General features: G+C 39.4%; 1 pseudogene; it reads right to left on the reverse strand.

Annotated features, from left to right (window-relative positions):
- Positions 1-1,667: 1,667 nt before the first annotated feature.
- LOC108955598 lies at positions 1,668-6,520 on the reverse strand (annotated as a pseudogene).
- Positions 6,521-6,994: the final 474 nt, after the last annotated feature.

Genomic DNA, 6,994 nt, shown 5'->3' on the forward strand with positions numbered 1-6,994 from the left:
ATGAGTAGATACGTGAACTCAAGTTAGACATTGGATATGTCTGAACTATCATCTGTACGGTATTGAAGGTGTAGACATACGCTCCATGGGAAATGAGTTATTACCGTAATACGTATTTCATACTACGTATGCATGAGACAACCAATAAGAGTGGCAAAAGTTTGATCTCAACTTTTATGTCGTGTGAGACTCTTGAGGAAAAGAGTTCCTCAATTTTTTAGTCCCCTCATGACTCTTACTTATTCTCAATATTTCTATTTAGTGTTTGCTATCTTAGGATGTTGCCAATGGTCATGAGTTGATTCGATCTAATGGGACATTTCTAGAAAAGCAAGCTGAACCGAAATTAAGAGTTTGAAGGAAAGAGGAAGATCGAATTTGGAGAATCATATTGTAGTTTTGTATTCACTAGTTAACCAATTATGACTGTCTTTGGGATAATCATAATTGTGAATACTATATATATATATATATATATATATATATATATATCATTATTTCATTGTTTAAAAGAGATCAAGAGAGATATAAATGTGATCGATCGATCTAGGTTACTGCATACTAAATCTACTCAGAGTGTGATGCCCATTATGAGCTGTTATATATTTCTAACAGATGTATGGCAACGAGCTCTCAAAGTATGCTGATCGCACGGATTATTCACCAGTATGAATGTTGAAGAGAGGTAAAGAGAATTCTATTCAGCCCACCATGTGCGAGTGGGAGATGATGGTTTTATGTGATGGACTTAAGGCCCGTCCGCCCATGTTGGGCCTAAAAGCCCGGCCCACAGGATTAGCGCCCATGGGTGAAGGGGTACGATTCTTTGTTTTTTGGAGGGACGTATATAAGGGAGGAGAGAAAAGGAGAACGTACCTTTTGACATTACGTACATTCCTTCCTCCCTCTCTCCCTCCAAAAAAAAGAACAGTAAGCAAAAGAGGCTACGTAGTCTTCCCTTCAAGGCGAATTAGCGTCATCGGATCGAATAGGGCCAATTTCTCTTCCTCAATCTTCAGCATTGGTGTTTAATCTGTGGCTAACAAAATACGCTCGAATCCGTGGTGTGCTTTAGGATCGGTGATACGTGATTTTCCCGGGCTTGTCTTTCACATTTGTTTTAGGGGTTCGATTTAGTGTCGAATCCAGTTTTTGGGGATCCGTTAATCCCAACAAATGCAATTGCTAGGAAACATGCTTTGTCAAATTTATGTCAAGAATTAATAATTAATTGTGCATTGAATTTTAGGATTTAGGTTTTAGATATATGAAAAACATATTTAATATATTTACGAATCAAATTGCGTTTGTCTTGTGTTAAAAAAAAAATGCAATCTCATATTGTGCATTGTAATATATCATGTTTGTCGTTTCAACCGTTGCTTGTCAAGTACGTAAATTTTCTCAACCAAAACAAGTATGTGAATTTTACTTTTGGGCAATTGCTTAAAAGTAAGAAAAATATCATTGAAAGGTAAAGAGAAAAAAAGCTTGAAAGTGGGAATAGAAAGTGGGAGTAAGATTCTCTCCCTCATACATGGTCAACAACAAATAATCAACCCACGCATTTTAATGCCTTCGATGTTGCCATTATTGGTAAATAAACTTCTTTATCCCTGCGACGATAAACGTACGATGAACATCTTAGAGGTAGAAGAGAGTTGGACTCATGCTTTAGGAAGCAAGAAGCCATTCACGGTAAACCCTCCATCGACACAAATGGTTTGCCCTGTAATGTAAGAGGCCGCCGGCAAGCACAAGAAGGCCACCAACGACGAAACCTCCTTCGGCTCTCCGATGCGACCAAGCGGTGTCCTAGCTATCGCCTCCTTGTGGAATTTCTCATTGCCGAGTAGCTGCTATGACGGATGAGTTAATGTTAGATAACGATGGCAAAGGTGATGAAGATTTATGGGGTGAACTATTTTCGAAGAGGATAGGGAATTTTAAGTCTTGGTAAATTAAATTACATGGTCGGTGAGTGGGCTGCCTATGAAATAAGGTGCAATAGAGTTGCTTCTTATGTTGTCTTTAGCCCATTCGCAAGCCAGATTCTTGGTCAACTGGTTCATTGCTCCAGTCAATGAGTTGAGAAAATAAGAATATAACTTGGCTAAGCTTGAACCAACCCCAAAGTGATGCTCGAAAGTCCACTTTAGGGTCACTCATTACTGTGTTTTGCAGCCAAGGGATTTGACTACGTAAGGCCCAGATATATAGCCCACAGGCCTGATTGGTTTGGTAAACCGATCACTTGAGAAAATTAGCAGTGATTAGAGTCATAAGTCCATAATTTGGATGCCTTCTCCATGACGGACGGTGAAGTGTTCGTCTTCATCGATATCTCAGACAATCTTTCTCATCTCTTGCCTGCCCCTTGATCTTGAGAATCCAAGTGAAACTATCCATAGTGTTCAATTTATCACTAGATTGAGAGATCAACGTAAGTGTTATTCTATTGGTTGCTCGAGAATTCACTTGCTCATCTTGAAAAATAGTACTTGATATTATGGGAAAATGCTACGTGAGAAATTAAATATGAAAAAGATATCATACAAAGATATAACATCATTGTCATGCCATAATTTCGCAATACATTGACACTGTTCTAATGATAAAATCAATTGTCCCTGCGACAAAAATTCACGAAGTAACGTCTTACAGGCAAAAGAAAGTTGGGCTCATGCTCCAAGAAAGAAGAAGCCATTCACGGTAAACCCTCCATCGACACAAATGGTCTGTCCCGTTACGTAAGAGGCTGTCGGCATGCACAAGAAGGCCACCAATGATGACACCTCCTTGGCTCTCCAATGTGGCCGAGCGGCGTCCTTGCTATCACCTCGTCATGGGACTTTTCGTTGCTAACTGACTACGATAACATGAGTTCATGTCATATGATGATGACGAACCTGATCAATATCTATGTAGTGATATGTTCTCAAGCACGAGAGAAACTTTACAGCCTTAAGAGATAATCTTACAGGCTCGGCTTGTGGGGTCATTATGTGCCAAGGTGCAATAGAGTTGCCTCTTATATTGTCCTTAGCCCATTCACATGCCAAATTCTTGGTTAATTGGTTCATTGCTCCTAACAATCAACTTGGAGAAAAAAAGAGATGAATTTTTTTAGCTCCATATGAAAAAAGTTCAGATAGTTAGTTATGATAATATTAACTTACCTTTGGTTGTCGAGTAAATTGGTCTAACATTCATCGAAACAATGCCGATAAATGAAAAATTTTCCGCTGAATATTCCATGGACAGCTTTACTCTGTTGGTCTGTTGATCTACCACACAAACTGCTCCCATTAAAATGAAAACCAAGTACCAAATCCATCGAAAGAAATGCACAAATTACGACCTTGTTATTGATGTTGTAATCGGATCCACAGGATCAGACTTACTAGGAAGTTGAGCCTCCCGTCGAAGAGGGAGGACACAGTAAGCATCGGCTTCTCTCGCTCCGATCTTAAGGAAAAATCACAAGTCGAACCCGTGACTTGGAAACCCTTTCTCTTCCAATCTTTCACCGGCTGCATTTCTGGAACAGGTATACACGGTGGCCCCAAGCCTTGCTGTCTTCTCGACAATGGCATGCCTAATCATGGTACAACAATATGACTATTAAGCCTTAGTACATGTCATACCTAGGATTGTTATGAACAGGCCATTTTAGCAACGCAATCCTCAAAGTAATTGACCTCTTTGTTATGTCCCTCGTCATTTTCATCGATCGAGTTTTAGATGGCGATTATATAGATTTTCTAACTTATTATTTATAGAATCCAACATTACTGAATTTAGAAGAACCTACTATCTCTTGGGGCAAGCCTAGCTGAAAACGATTTTTTCAAGCCCAGACAGGCTTGAGCCGGGCTACTAAACCCATTTGTGCTGTTACTAGTTAAACATTATATGAGGGATGTAATGGCCGAAAATAGCATCAAAGGCATTTTAACCTGTGGCTCCATGGTGGTGCTTTGCAGAAGCTTTATGATGTATATGATACAGCCTGCACATTCTCAGAAGTTATGTACGCAAAATTTCGGGCCTAAGCCAGAATAGCCCGGATTAGACTTGACCGGAGTTATTTAGCCGGGCTAGTATATAAAGGACTGATCACCCGGCCAAGAAATTCTAGGCCATATTTGTTCTCATAGGACCAAAAAAGGTACCTCAGCGTTCGGACTGCCTAATCCGTACACAATTCTACCGTCACACACATTATTACGAAGAAATAAGATGCCATAATTGACGGTTTTCAGATGCCTAATTCATCATGTTTGTTCCTCCAACCTAAACCAAAATAGTCAATTGATTATCAAAATCAACATTGCAAAAGAATGAGGTGTTTGAGTGAGAGAGAGATCCGATTCCATTAGTTCCACCGGTGACGAGAGCGCTCATTCCGTGAAGCGACCACCTGTTGTCGTTGTTGCGGCTGCCCCATCTCCTTGCCGTTCCACTCCCTCAGGAGCCATTCTCTTTCTTTCTAATATCTGATTTTTTTCCCTCGTCTCACTTGTTTTCTTTTTGGGTCTATGCGACTTTCTAACTATCCACTGTGTCATGTATAAGTACGGGGAATTGGGTTCGGCGGCGATTCCGTGTGGCCTGATATTAGGGTCCAGGTGGATGAAGTCGTACTGCCATTTGCAGCGTGAGATCGACAGAAGATAAAGCATAAAGTTACCACGTGACCGACGATGGCCAAAAAGCGACGGAAGCTCGCCGTGTGTATCTGGCGCTCTCACATGGATCGAATGCATGCGTGCAATGCTGGCTCAGACATTGGGCTTGAGAACACTTGGGCTAGGGAGAATGGCGAAGCCTGCAGGACGCCACAGTCCCATTGCACAGCACGGCCCACACGCCCGATTGGTTTGGTGAACTGATCGCTTTGAGAAGACCAGAAGCAATTGGAGTCCTTATTCCAATATCGACTGAGATCTTAGGAGTGCTTAGTCCAATATCGACTGAGATCTTACATAATGCTACTCGAGAAATTAAAAATCAAAAGACATCACGCGAGAGAGGACACAATTATAATACCATCACCTCACAATGCATTGAAATCGTTCTAACCCTTTGTGTAACTGATAAATAGTGACCATATAAATCTACCAATCAAACTTATTTTTTTTCTTTTTCTTTTTTTTTTTGGCATTATCATGTTAAGTAAAGATGAACCCGTGTCTATGGCACGATTATAATAGTACCACATACAATTATTTCAGCCAAATCTTTTCTAAGTTTGAAAGCGGTATTGTGAACAGTCTTTCAGAAAACATTCTGAAATAAGAAAATAAAAACTCTGTATTTCACTAATATATTGTTTTTTTGTTGAAAATCTTTGATGTTTTGCAAAGATCTATCATTAAAACGTATTTTGATATACGTTAGCGAGATGAGTGGATATATATTGTGTACAATGTTTTCCTTTAATTTCCTAATAATTGGAACGTCATTAAAAAGTTCAAGAAAATGCTTATTTAAATGGATAAATTCTGTTGAAGCTACCTAGAAAAAAAAAAAAAAAACATAGCTTTTTATATGATAAATTTATTGGACCGTGTTTGTCATGTCAATCATTGCTTGTCAAGTACATATATTTTTAAAAAACAAAAGACATACATATTTAAATTTAGGCAATGGCATAAACATAAGAAAAATTTTCACGAGAAGTTAATAAATGGAGGCTTAAAAGTGAGAATAGCAAGTGAGGGGAAAATGTACTAAATTAGTCATGAATTTTTTTTAATTTTATTAGTAGAACTATAATTTTTTTTTTTTTTTTGCGAAATTTTAATGTAGTCTTTTTCAGTTAATTTTCATGTGAAAATGCTCATGTAAAGGTCTATTTATTATCGATTGTCTTAAATAGCATAATCGGCCCTGAGTTGTGGTTATTGTTCATCTTCCTTTCCTTCTTCTGTTCATTTTGTTCATGTCCTTCTTCTTCAAGCACATGGTCGCGCAAATCAGCACCAAGTTCATCCACCCTCTCTCCGAATTGAACCATCATGCTGCAGACCACGAACCCTCCGTAGCTCATCCCCACCACATTCATCTTCTTCACGCCAATTGCCTCCAGCTGCACCCAATACTTTCTCCTCCATTAGAGCAATTGCGCACTGGGCTTGGAATTGCTCCGTCCGCTCAAGCCTCATCGTGCAAGAGTCTACAAAGAAGACAAAGTCAGGGACGTACACGTTGAAGCAGGCAGCCAGCGGGGAGACGAAGTCATTCCACTTGGCACTATCACATTCTCCGTTGGCGCCAATGCCGGGAGGAGGTGGAGGAGGAGGTTGGGCCTTATTTGTGATATTGGCGAGATTTGCACTCCTATTCAAAGAAAGGAGAGATTGTAAGCAAATCTGTATATTGACAGTTTTCTTATTTTTGGAGTTTCCTATTTTTGGGTTTACTTGTTTCCTTTGTTGTAGCAACCTTTGTGTACAAATTGCAAAAAGAATGTTATGACAAAAATAAGAGAATTGAGAGTTTTGTCCGAGGCCATAGGCACATTGCTAAACCTCATAATTCTTGTGTTCTCTTTTGTAATTGCTTTATTAAAACTCAACATGGTATCAAAGCATGTTTGATTCAATCTGTGATTTTTTAGGTTTGGTTTTTTTGCACATCTAATTGTCTTGATCTACTTATGTTCGGGTCCGTTCCTATTCTCCGACGATCTATGTTCTTTGGTTAGTGCTTGTTCCTCTCTTTGTTGCTGTCATATCCTTGTTATTACTACCAACACGCCATGGAGGGGTCAACGAAGTCCGAAGATGCATCCAACACAACAAAGGTGCATGATACAAACAACCAATGATTGACTATGTTGTTGCTAAACGAAAGAAACTACCTTCCTTTGTCATGAGCTATAACAGTTGCTCTTAGGGGGTAGCTTGAAGCTTGGTCACATCAATGAGAAGATTAGAGCACCTCCCACAACAAATCCCAGCTTTGATGAATGGCAAGCAAATGACCA

This window comes from Eucalyptus grandis, chromosome 10 (genome assembly GCF_016545825.1).
Source record: "Eucalyptus grandis isolate ANBG69807.140 chromosome 10, ASM1654582v1, whole genome shotgun sequence".
Lineage (NCBI taxonomy): Eukaryota > Viridiplantae > Streptophyta > Magnoliopsida > Myrtales > Myrtaceae > Eucalyptus > Eucalyptus grandis.